The sequence below is a fragment of the Trachurus japonicus genome, chromosome 9 (assembly GCF_045865225.1).
Source record: "Trachurus japonicus isolate A0001 chromosome 9, Traja_1.0".
Lineage (NCBI taxonomy): Eukaryota > Metazoa > Chordata > Actinopteri > Carangiformes > Carangidae > Trachurus > Trachurus japonicus.
In genome coordinates this window covers 23,237,375-23,251,233 of record NC_140915.1, presented here as the reverse complement: position 1 = coordinate 23,251,233, position 13,859 = coordinate 23,237,375, and the positions used below count along the sequence as shown (strand labels likewise).

The 13,859-nt window shown below is 40.7% G+C and overlaps 1 protein-coding gene across 4 annotated transcripts in view; it reads left to right on the top strand.

Moving 5' to 3' along the window:
* LOC146981437 (netrin receptor UNC5C-like) overlaps nt 1-13,859 on the top strand; it is a 213,046-nt gene that overhangs the window by 147,614 nt on the left and 51,573 nt on the right. The window lies entirely within an intron of this gene.

Genomic DNA, 13,859 nt, shown 5'->3' with positions numbered 1-13,859 from the left:
AGTGCTGAAGATAACACATTTCAATCTAACCACTCACACATACGTTCACACACAATCATACATCAGGGGTGAATTCTGGGTTCAGTATTTTTCTCAAGGACACTTTGTCATGTGGACTGGAGGAGGTGGGGATCAAACCATCAGCCTTCTGGTTAGTTGACAGCCCACACTACTGTACCTTCTGAGACACAGCCTCAGTATCGTAAAACTAAAGCAATTTGGGCTTAATATGATTACAAGAGGACCTGTATAAAATGATAAGTTAAATGTTTTGAAATTCAATATCAATGTTTCACAGTGTGGAACAATATCTGTATTAAATTGTCACCAGGCCCTGTATCCTGTTTTGACTGGCAATTACTGGAGAAGCTCTGCTGCTGCAGGCAACACAAAGACCCACAGTTTAAACTTAATCTTAGATGTCCCCAGTGAGCCAATTTAAGTTGCAACACAAGTTACATGTAGAAATTTCAGCAACTGCAGAAGTTTAACCTACATTCCTATATTATTTCCAATATTCACTCTCCAACCTGAGCTTTGCAGAAAAGAATGAGCATAATGACAGGGAGTGGATTTCCTGTTTTCCTTCATGTTCCGTCATGTTCCTTTTTATGAGAAAACATTCCCATTTTATTGAAACCTGAACTGTAGTCAACCCTGTTACAAGAGGAAACAAAAATTGTGATTGCTGTCACTTGCACACTGATTTTACTGAGCTTATCAGTGGTTCTGCTATTCAAGTAATAGGTACTGTATGCTGCCTTGCCCAAGGACACTTTGGGTCAAAGATTACCACCCACGCTAGTAATTTGAACAAGTGTGAATTTCAGGAATATATACATATGAATATAGTTGTCATAAACACATATTCGCACTACCACAACAACTGTGTCGCTTGATGTGAGATAATATTTTTTGCCTCAAGTACATTGTCAGCACATTGACATGTTATTCACTCATCAAACAAGTCGCACAGTAAACATCCACTTTGGAAGAGCCACACATGTCACTTCAACTCCCCGAGGGCCTTAACTACTATGAAGAATGTCATTTACAATTCAGATTGTTCTTTACTTTGCTGGTTTCATCTGGCTGCGTTCCCACCTGAATGGATAAAAAGACATAATTTCATTTAGGTGGTCACTGGGGAGGAGCAGCACAGCACTTGGAGAGAGGGCTGCGCTACCGGATAAGGAGTCTCTGAATCAGGTTTTGCTCCTAGGGGTTTGATAGTCGTTTTCAATTGCACCTAAGTACACAGCTCCCCCGAGAGAGGGAAGGGGGGGCGGAAAGTGAAGGAGAAGCAGCAAGGGAGGCACTCAGACAGACCAGCATACAAAGTGAGGGAGAGTGCGTGGTGGTGGTGGGGTGGCAGTGACGAAGGTGGAGCACAAACAGAATGAGACAGAAGGAGGAATAACATTGATTTCGCCCTTTTGCGTCGAGAAATCCCTAATTCTTCTTTTGAGGGAAGTAAAGCAAATAAATAGGTTGAATTGTGACATCAGTTGAACAGTAGGAACAAACACATGCAGAGCCTCGTTAAATTGCTCATTACTACTGCTGCCTTATCTGTTTTCTTACCGCACATTCATGAACATTGGTTTGCTCACAAACCACATGTGCACACAGTCACATACACACACACTAACAGACAGACAGACACTCAGAGCTATTTTTCCACTCTGTTCAATTTGCTACCTTTTCCATTCCTCTCTGCTGTCATAATGGGATCTCAGGGCAAATGGATTGGTCTGTCTCCCCGGTCTGCTGAAGCTGATTAGAGGGATTTAGTTTTAAAACCTGCTGATGACCTCAGGTTGTAGCCCTGCATATCTTTTTTTTTATATCACTTCTGACTTTCTATTCCTTTGTTCTTATCATGCCCATTCTCTATTTCCTCTTTCCTCCTCCTTTTGCTAGCCTTTACACGCACACATGCTTACACACACACACAGAGAGAGAGAGAGAAAACAATCCTTTTTCTCTGATTGACAGCCCTTGTTGTTGCTGTCCTGTGACCTCTCTAAAAATGTTCTAATATTAGTGGTAGCCGTTGCCGTGTCGACCAGTTGATGACTGTTGTAAAGTTGACAGTGTGATAGGGTCGGTGCCCTGATACGTGACACCCACATCGTAATGCCCAGCTGGCATCACGTGGCTGTCAACATGCCACACCAAAGCCTTTACTCTCTAAACACACACAGGCACACCAAACACACACATGTACACACACATTTATGTACAACATTTACAATGATACAGGTGCAGATTTAGCCCCAAACACTCTCTCGCTCTCTCTTAGACACTTATACTAAAGCAAGACAAGAGGTACACTATGCGACAGATTAGCCAGGGATCATTTTAACGGCTGCACAACTGTTAGCCTTGAGAGGCCGGGGTCAAACCAATCTGACATTGCAAAGAAAATGTGCACACACCATGCAATGCACCATTATTTCCTTTTCTCTTTCCTCTGACAGTGCTGCTCTTGTCATCACTCAGCTTCCTCTACCTACATGTTTTTTTCTCTCTCCTTCAATATAAAACCCCTGAGAGACACAATTTGAGGCATTGTGAAATCCTGTAGAAACATCTAAATCTCTTTTTAGACCATGATAGAAAGCCTTTAAAAGCTGATGGAAGGCTATTGGATTCAGCGGGGAGGGTTCAGCAGTTCAACAGGAAAGAGTTTATGGACAAAGGCAGAGAATTCAGAGAGAACTTGCAGTAAATGCGATGTCTCACTTAAAATAAAAAGCACTCATAGTTTGAGTCATTTTAATTTGCCTAATTTATTTTGTACTGTTTGTTTGTTTTTGTGTATTTATACATTTTCAAACATTTCTTTTCTAGCGCAAGGTCATTTATATTAGTTAAGATGATTGAATCACCCTTTGAAGTTGCAAAACTTAACTGAAAGTATGCTGTGATGTGAAGTTTGTATTCACTTGGTTGTGTGTTTTCCATAAATGCTAGGAGGCTCTTTGTTACATAGATGCAGTATGACTGGAAAATTACATTTTATCTTGAAATCCAAAGTTACCCGAGGGGCCGGGCAGAGCAGACTGTGCATAACAGGTGGGGTTATGGATTTCTGTGTGTGTGTGTGTGTGTGTGTGTTGTGTAACTGTGGGTGTCTATTTGAATATTTGTGTGTTTGCCTGTCTGCGTCTGTCTCAGTGTGTGAGTGATTAGCCCAGCTGCAGTGAAATAAACACATCAGTGTGTGGTGACAGGCCCTCCACGTGTCTACCCCTAACACACACATACACACACACAAACATGCACAAAGTCAGACAGTAACTGGATATGTGTCTGGAGCCTGGTCAAGTTCCTGTCACATTCTTAACCACTCAATCCACACCCTAAATTAGTGCAAGTTATTCACTGGGATAATGGCTTATGATCAGCCTATACATTATCTGTCTGAGTGAAGTCTTTCACTTCAGAAGATAAATGATAAGTAACATCAGACCTGCAGTTTTCTAAACAGATTTGATGTTTATATCACAATAAATTAACACTATAATATTTCATTGCTACAGTATGTGCAATAGGGGAATCGGCCTTCAAATATGAGATTTAAATTCAAGCTCCAAGCTTCATATCGCCAGCATTTTCTGACATTTGGCCTGTTTAAGTGTCCTTGAGCAAGATACACATCCAGCTGCCAGTTCCAAGGTTGCTGTTATGTAGCTGACCAACTGCAGCAGTTTAAAAGAGATGTTCCCCCTCAGGCAGATCATACATGCTTACATACATGGTGCGCAAATGTGTGTTTTTGTGGCCCAGGAGGCAGTCTCACCTCTCTCTCTCTCTCTCTTTCTCTCTCTTTTTCTCTTTCTCTCTCTTCTCACACACACACACCCACTGAACCACGCAACCACGCGCTAACCTCTCCTTTAGTGACCAAATATGTTGTTTTTGTAAATTACTTTCTATGTTAACCAGAATGGAATAAGTCTAGACATTTGCATTTGTGGAATGACTGGTGTGTATGTATGTGTGTATGGGTGTGTCTTGGTGTGTGATGCAAATCTTCGCAGACTTTTCTGTCAGAAGGAATCAGTGATGTGGTGTGGCCAAAACGCTAACAGCAACCTCACTCTCGCACTCATACAGTATACTGTACTGTACACACACACACACACACACACACACACACACATTTCAGTCCCTGCGGTCACTGTTGTTAATGTGTCATGATGACGTTTACCGGCAGAATCTGTCTGGAGGTTATAACGTTGAGCCTTAAATGGACAGTGAGGTCGACAGTGTGAATTAAAGTTGAAATCCTTTAGTTGCAGGAGCTTATTGTACAGCAAATATGTTTCTGTCTACCCGAAAACATCTTTTATCAATAAAAATAAATAGCTTACAAAGCTTGTAGACATTATGCATTTGAGTGTGTGAATATCTGAATAAAAAGAATTGAACCAATGTGTGGATAGAATAGAAAAGGTCCATAGAAAGAATGCGTAATGTCAAATAAAGCATGCAATCTTTCCTTAGCTTTACAAAATGTTGTGACCACAGCACCAGAAGGATTAAAGCTATTCTCATCCCGGCCCTTCCTCAGAGAAACACATGTGTATAGTGTGTGTACCTGTGTGAGCATGTTTATGTGTGTGCGCCTGTGTGTGTGTGTGTGTGTGTGTGTGTGTGTCTGTCACAAAACAATTTATGTAATGCTGCTTCCCCAATAGATCCTTACCTTAATCCTCTTTGAGCTAGGATAGTAAGCCCCACGGCTCATCTCCCATCACATTTTACCTTTATCCTCAACCTCTGTCAGAAATCATCACCGTAATCCACAGATTAGTCAGCAATCTCTTTTTTATTCCTACTGCCTAGGTGAATTATTGAAATGGTGTTAAGATTATTAAAATGCTGTTGCGATGGTCTATCTACTGCGGAGTAATTTACAAATGGGACAGATGAGGAGGAGCAGCTTTTGTGTTGATTTGGTTGTAAATGTATTGTGGTTGCACGTAGAGAGGGATTATGATCATTATCTAATGATGTATGTGCACAGACGCATGGATGGACACACACAAACACACATACAGTATGCTTTATCTCCTTTGAGTCATTCACGTCTTGTACTGGATAGCAGCGCTGTCTTTTATAACCACTTTGTTTTTTGTTTTTTTAAAGAAAGATAGTGTCACACTTACATACACATACAACGAGAGGGAGAAAAAATATATACATCCAGTGTAAGCTGTGATTTTAGGAACCTTGGGAGGCTGTTCATCCAGTGATAAGCCATGTCAGTAAATTCAGGCATTGGTCAGATCCCTCTCCAAAGCCAGCAGACTGTGCAGAACTGAATCCGAAATGTGAATTTTCCATTGTAGAACCTCAGCAGCAGCTATCAGATTTTCTCACTATTTTATTCAGTTGACCTCTGTGTGTGTGTCTTTATACAGTCATAAAAATCAGTGTATCTGCTCAGTACCATTCGGTTCCAATCACTGCTTCTGTCTAGACTGAGAGACTCAAATGTATTTTCTTAGCAAAATATTTGCACTAAACATTTTTTTTCCCGCTTTCCCTCCCTCTCTCTGCCTTTCTTCATTCTCTCGTGTATAATGCTGATTTCAGAGTGCATGCAATGTTTGCAAATTATATCTGGAACTGTGTTTTTTTATATATATATATATTTTTTTATGAAAACACTACACCCTGATTTTGGCTTTCTCACACAAGAGGAGCTATTTCAGCACTCACACTGACTGTAACTGTAAGCACTTACAGTACATCGAACCATCACCAGGCCATTTAAGGAAACTATCAATCAAAATTTAAAGAGAGAAGCATCTAATTACACATAGTTGCCCTGTGTTTTGTTTCTTAACTGATGACTCAACTCGTATTATTTCCAACCCTCCTCAGAGAGGACAGGAAGCTGCAGGCCAGTGATCATATGTAGTTTTAGTTCTCTGTGGTCTGAGGTTTCAGTCTTTTTGAAACCAGGGCTTTGTTCTTTGGGTGCAGTATGGAGAGGGGTTGAGTGGGTGCTTGAATAAGAAGTATGAGGGAAGGGGATAATGAAGGTGTTTCTCTCCACACCTCCTAAATTAGGAGTGCCTCCTCTCTCCCCTCTCATTACCTATTCAAAGACTGGTAAAGCCAGGATAGTCTGCCTTTGCAATTAGTCTTTTCTAATGTCTTCCTGGCAGACAAGGAAAGAGGACCGAATGTGCTAGTGTTGAAATGCTGACCCCAACTCTGTTCATTTTCTCAGACTAATACCCATTTGCTCACTGTTTTTGCTCATTTTCTCTCTCCATTTCTGTCTTGTTAATTTTTTCACTTCCCTCTGTTGACTCTTGTCTCTCTTGTTCTTTCTTTTTTTTTTTTGCTCTTTCTGTCGCTATATCACTGCCTCTCAGTCTTATTCACGCCCCCTGTCTTTCTTGACACAGCTCTGAGACAAAGCTGTGGATTGATGGTGACATGACAGTGTAGAGTGTACTGCATTGTCAGGCAGCTACCCGCGCTGCCCTCGGCAGTCCTGACAGTGTTGTCATGGATGAATGGACACAGTGTTTTGACGCAGGGTGTGACAGTGTCAAACAACAAAACTCTGCTCTGTTCCGTCAACTTTTATACGTTGTTAGACCTTGTAAGTCTTTCTGGATCACAAAATGTTGTGCACACGAGTTCGGAACATCTACAAGAAATATCAGTTCTATACAGTTATAATAATACAAAGAACATATTAAAAACTCATCAATGAAACAATTTAGCATCTTGAAGCTGTTCTCAGTCCTACCATTGGCAAGAGTTGTCATGTAATTTTATATTCTTAACTAATACAGCAATTGGGACATTAAATTCCTCATTTGGGACCAAGACCGAAAAAGTTTAATAAGCCAGGGCTTGGAATAATTGCTACCAATTAATTGCTTTTCACTTACATCACTATTCAGTTAAGTAGTCTTCAGTGAGTTACTAAAGGAGGTCATTGTCAATGCAATTAATTTTTTTATATATATAAATGTGACCATGTTGATAACAGAGAATTATCAGATGATGATTGTGTCATCTTTGTGGAGCAGATAATAGATTATATCTGACCCTCTGCTGTCTGACTGTAAAACTCATTATTTCTACAGTACAATGCAAGCCTCCATTTAACACTATATAAGATGTGTTTGGTGATATAAAATCAAATATAAATGTGTTTCTGCTGAGTTGTATTAACCACAGTACTGCTTACACTCTGGAATTGTATTGAAACATTAGCTTATCAAACACTGTGCCAAGAAGCACTCGGTGCTATCGATGTTTTGCTGATTTCAGAAGCATAATTCTTTCCATGGCTGTTGGCTGTATAGGCTACTTAAGTGTGACCTGGCAGAGGCCAAAGCACAGCACTTTAGAGATAAAGATGCGCCTGTAGTTCTGTGGGCAACCATAAAGAGAGAATATGCTGATCATGATGGTGTGCTGTCTGTTAAACTGTAAAATCACTGCTGCAGTTTGATACACAGCTTAACAAAATCTTGCTGTCAAAAATGTCATATTTGCCAGTGCTGAATTATCATTTTGTCATAATTCAATTTCTGACTGCATTAAGCTTATAGTTACATATCATCTAAATTTCTTAACATACATTCAAACTTTGCAGTAATCTGATTTCCATTGAAAATTTCCAACAAACAACTTAGATAAGAATTAGGAAAACGTGTATATACTATTTTTTTTTTATATCATTTATTGTTTAACTGGGAAGAGAAATTACCTCAGATTTCTCATGTAAAAGTCAACTGTGCAGCACACCCATTCATCACAGCAACCTCTGTACTAAAATCTCCTGCATTTGCACAGAAATTTGGCATTGGAAATAAATCATGTACTGTGGAATTTCCCAATCTGAATGCTATTCAAAAGGGCTGATGTTTATTATAACAATAAAAAAAACTTTCCAGCAGATGTGCACCTACTGCCTCTTTCTGTTTTCTGTATTTCTCTTGTGTTGTTCGGTTAAAGTGCTCCTCTACTACTGTACACAGTACATTCTTCAACAAAATGATACGCCAACAAACAGGGAGGTCTCCAATAGTTCAGCTGACCCAGCTAATAAAGCAAAGCTGATTTTGTTATTGGGTGGTTTTAATAACACTGGAGAGCTGGAGAGTCAATTAAAAAGGATTAGCATGCCCCCAATCAGCTCAGAGCCTCTTCATGCTTTAATGATTATGGAGTGTCATCAGCACTCCTACACTGTGGAGTGAATCAGTTTTGACACACACACACACACACACACACACACACACACACACACACACACACACACACACACACACACACACACACACACACACACACACGTGTATAAATACCTGCACACATACACAAAGTGTCATAAAATAGCGCCGTGATAGCCTCCCCCCAAGAGGTTATATTCACAGTAGATACATATGCATTCACATACACATTTCATTTTTCCTATTGTGCTGCCACCTCTGATTCAATTAATATTAAATCCATTTACTTGGGGTCATGTGCATAACCTCAAAAAATTAGGAATTGTTTACTGTAATTACAGTATACACAATAAATGTCTGCATAGAGAAAAATGAAGGCAGATGGTGCAACCTGCCAGAAAAGCATTCAGTCATGTATGAGTCAGACATCACAGTTGTTTTCAGGTCATAATGCTAAAACACTTCAATTCTCTATAGTAGTCTGTGTCCTGTGGTTTCTTTTGCACACTAGTCCATTGCTTTTGCTTTATCCCCACTGTTACTTTCGCCTTTATTTCCTCTCCTTTGTCTCTGCCGCTTTGCTTCTTTCTCTCTCATTTTTTTTCACCTTTCTATCCCTCCTCCTCTCCCCGTCTTCTGTTGTTGCCATTAGTGATGTTAAAGTACTTAGTGAACTGGAGGGTTCAGCAGGAAAGGCAAAATACATCACTGTCCAGAGAAATAAAGAAAGCAACAGAGACAAAGATACAGAGGGCTTCAACACTTTCACCGCACTGACCCGTAACCATGCACGGGGCTGTTCTATAATTTAACAACCTGTCAATCATTTCAACACTGGCTCACAGCACACTGGGAAAGTCAGTCAGGCAACACACTGCTTTTAAAGACTTAAGGATACTCAATAATTTTTATTAGGGGTGTGGGAGTTGTATAATCGCCAAAATTATCTCAGTATTTTAAAATTGCAGTGCAGTTAATTAGATACCATATGAGATGGTCCGCTGTTTTGTGCATTCAAATAATTGCTGAGAATATGAATTAGAATCTGAGCATCTGCCAAGAAATATCAATAGCTATGCATTCTGCTTTAATACATCAACCATTTGACAGTTGTCTGTGTTTGCATAATCTGACAGCTTGCATCAGTGTCACCAGATTTTATCTCACGCGCATGAAGTGTGTATCTGTGCTGTGAAATACCTCCAGAGCAAATATTGCCATGTGACATTCGAGGTCTGCAGATTAAACAGCAACAAAAAGTGCAGCATACTATATTAGACAGAGGAGAACCATTTTAATCTTTTCATTTCACTCACATTCAGGTCCTCTATCACTAGCAGAAAGTGTTTCCCTTTTGAACTTTTCCTCTGTGATATTTGAGGTGTTGATTCTGTTTCCAGCTGTTACTGGGTCAGCGTCTGTTTGGGGAAATGTTCCCCCGACGTGTCTGAGCTGTTGAGTGGATTTGGATGTTTTTCGTCTTGCTTCTAACTCTAATGATTTGAGCCCAGGGTCTCATTTCAGCTTTCCGTCCCCTAACACTCTCACCCAAAACTGTCATCTCTGTAATCTCTCTCCCCCGCCCCTCCTCTCAGCCACCACTGCTGCTATCACAGCCCGCATACATTCTCACCGTTGCAGCTCTAAGTCTGAGTGATTTTCTGTTTACTCAGTTTGGTTTATTCTTACATCCTGCATTTTTGGCTCTCAAATTTAGTAGAGACTGACCTTTATGTATAGTTTGGGCTGTACGGAAAAACATAATTTAATTTTGCTGTCAGTGTGTTTTCATATTTCACTGACTGCTCCCTGATGAAAATCTTACATAGTGAGATCACTATAGTCCCACAGTTGGGGAAAAGCTTTATACCTCGATCTCACGGTGCCAACTCATCTACCTTCCTTTCACCATGTTGTCTCAGTGTTCCCCAATTCCCACTCCAAAGCTTGACCTTAATAACATTAACAACCCTTTTGCATCTCAGTAATCTGCAATGTCTTGGTTTTTTTAAAGACACAGCCCATTAGTTATTTACAGTACATGACGTTAAAGAGTTAGGTAGAGATGAAACTTAAGAACATAATACAGTAGAAGTACGTAGTTAAGTGTCACCTGGATTTTGTTAGAGTAACTTTTTTTGGGGGTTTGTTTTCACTGTAACACATGTTGGACTGTCGTGACATATTGAAACTCAATATATTTAAAAATCAAAGTGAGCTTAAGATTTTTAGGTCCAAGCTGGGTGCACTTGCCTTAAATATAAATCATCATTCCTCGCTGTGTTTATCTGTGTCAATTATTTTGCCAAGCAGCCTGCTTGATGGCTGTGTTGCATTTTTCACCTGGCAATATAATGTTATTGAACTATCTGTCAGGATGTAGCTGAAGTTATTGGGGCTCAAGGAGATCCAGTATTAGTACTCTTTATGAAAGGATGTCTCTGCCTTTCTCTAGGCCTTCCTATATGTATTTTCGACCTCCACTTCCAGTCATGTGGCTCCTTTCTCTGGTTCCTTCACATTTGGCACAGATCTTTTTCCCATTTACTCACCAACCACCTGCTCCATCTTCATATAAATCAAAAAAAGAGCTCTGTCTGTCCTTCTGTCCATCTGCCTGTCACTGTACAAAGGGATGGTTCACTGTGCATTTACGAACCAATTCATGGATCCAAGGGCACAGTTTACAAATCTGAGGGCACAGAATATGAATGCAAGAACGTGGCTTAAACCATGAGAACACATTTCTTAACCCAGAGACTACACATTTACTCACTGATCTTTTGATCCGTACATTTGCTAAGTTTCTCTAAAGGGCAATCCTCCACAGTCTGCTGTCTATGTACAGTATAATGCCTTGTTCTGCCTTGTCTGGGAAAGGTAGCAGTATCTGGAGTTACACACACACACACACACACACACACACACACACACACACACACACACTCCTCATGTTTTGACACTAAGATTGTGAGATAAAATATTTCCCTCACCGACTTCCTCCTGTCCTTTGTTAATTTTATTTCCCCTCCTCTTCTCCCTCCTCTGCATTCCTAACATTACGTTTACTTTCATTCTCTTGTTTTCCCAAGTGTTGCGGCTAATGGATTACCTCGGTATATCTTCCCCATCTAGTCTCTTCCCTCGCTTTTCTCTGCATTCAGCACCTCACTCTTTCCAGCCCCCCCTCCATCTTTCTTCCCCTAATTATTGACATAGTATGGAAATTCCAAATCGCTGTCTCTCCCTCCGTCTCCCTTACCTCCTCATTACCTTTTCATTTGCCCTTTTCTTTCCATCTCTCTCCCTCTCTCTCTTTCTCCCTCTTCCTTCCTCTCGTGCCTCCTCTCCCCCATTTGTTGACATTGTCGGGTTAGCTTTAATGGATCACCCACAGATATCTGCTTCTTTGCCTGCACTCCCTGGTTCCTCGTCCTCCTCCACCATAATCACTGCCTCCCTACCTCTCTATCCTTCTCCTATCCGCCTCTCACTTCTTTACTGTTGCCTTGGAAATACCTTTTCTCTATCCAACCCTCTCTTGAGATTGTTCCCCATCCATCTTTCCCTCTCTCAGTCTCTCTCCACTCTTGAATGTTGACATGAGAGGGGGAGTCTAATAGATCACGGTGAAGCATCTGCACCTGTGTTAAATCTCAGAGGTAACGGTGTGTGTGTGTGTGTGTGTGTGAGAGAGAGAGAGAGAGAGAGAGAGAGAGTGTGTGCGAGTGTGTGTGCGAGTGTGTGTGTGTGTGTGTGTGTGTGTGTGTTTGCACCCGAGAGAAGCCAATGCAGGCTTTCTGTTCAGCACATCTGTGACCTCTTTTACTGCTGAGCAACTTCCTTGTTTTGGCTCTCCTTTACCTGTCCTCTCCTCTCCTCTCCTTTACCTCTCCCCTCCTCCCCTTTACCTCTCTTCTCCTCTCCTCTCCTCTCCTCTCCTCTCCTCTCCTCTCCTCTCCTCTCCTCTCCTCTCCTCTCCTTGATTTCACCTGCTTCAACTTTTTCTCTCTTTGCTTCTTTTGTCCTCTACTTTCTATCATTTATAAAGCTTACATTGCAAAGGGGGAAACATTCATTATAACTTTATTTTAGTTTACAGAGACAAGCTGTACTTAATTTTGTTCTTGAAAATCACACTTGCTGAATTTTTCACAACAATGGCTGCCTCATGATATAATGCTAAGACCGGTTTTTTACAGTCACATCCACCAATCACAAGTATGCAAAATAAAAACTGATGTATCATACTGTATGTACATGCCATATATCATTCAGTGGAAGTGTACCAAGGTGCAGTGGAGTGGGTTATAAATAGGCCTCTGTAGGCCTGTCCCAGTCCAATTGGGTGTCCTCTTGTGCCCCAGTTCTGTCTGTGAGGGACACCTTGGAGAGCGCACTGCTATTCCTCACACTCCGCTACACATTGGGGATTCTTTCCTTGCTGTATATATGTGCCTCTTCCTCAATGCCCAACTACATTTTAATTCCTAGTGGTACGACTCTTTTACGAAAAATACACTCAGCCCTAGTTCTGCAAAGGACCATAGAGGATTCCTGCTCCTACTCACACATTTAATTCTTTTTTTTTTTTTTTTTTTAATTTCTCACAGTTCGCTACTGTAGATTGTTCATTGTATACATGTATTTCTCTTTCTCACATTGTAATATTAAGATGTGCTACTGGGTACTTTTTTTGCTTTTTATTCTAATTTGTGCTCAAAATGACAGGTCAGTGCAAAAAATTAAATTGGAGTATTTAAAAACACGATTTTTTATTTACTTTACGAACTATTCCTCTGTCAAAATAAATCACCAACAACTTCTATCAGGTAGGAGGTATATTATAATCTTCAGAGTAGCCTCAAAAGTAAGTGAGTTTGGCAGCAACCAGTCTTCGTTAATTGTCTTAGGAATCAATGGCTGTTATGTATGTGTTTTGTGTTTCCAGTGTAGAAATTGCATTAAATGTGTTCATTGATTTCTGAAAAGATAAACACACCAACAGCTCTCAAACAGCTAAAAGAAACAACTTTAACTCCAAACTGCTTTTCATCAAAGGTGTCTTTTTAGAACATCAGTGTGGGATGATTGTCGATGGCGACCCAGTTATGTCACTGTGGTTAATTGGGTCTTTATGTCACTTGCCTGGATCTAGTTAATTAAGCTGTCAGAGCCTCTGAAATCCCATGTTGGCAAAGGCACGGAAGCACTGAGATCTACACACACACACACACACACACACACACACACACACACGTCCACATCCACATACATCCTGCACACACATGCACAGTGACCTTATTGTAACCTGTGCAATCTGCCCAGTCTGCCCAGTCCTGACACGTATTGTATTGTAGTGGTGTTGCTGGCCGTAGTAAATTCCCCACAGTGGCAGTGGGCAGCAGGATCGTCCTAATCACCTCCCAAGTGGAGTGAGGATGCGGACAGAAACACCAGCACATATGGCCAATTAAGACAGGGATGTGAAATGGCACCGATAGATTGTGGGTGACTGAAAATCACACTTCACACAATAAAAATAATTCACTGGCAAGATTATTGTTAACTGCTGCATGGACATTGACACTATATTTTGAATGTAGGACTACAACTAATGCATCTCTTGGGAGTGTT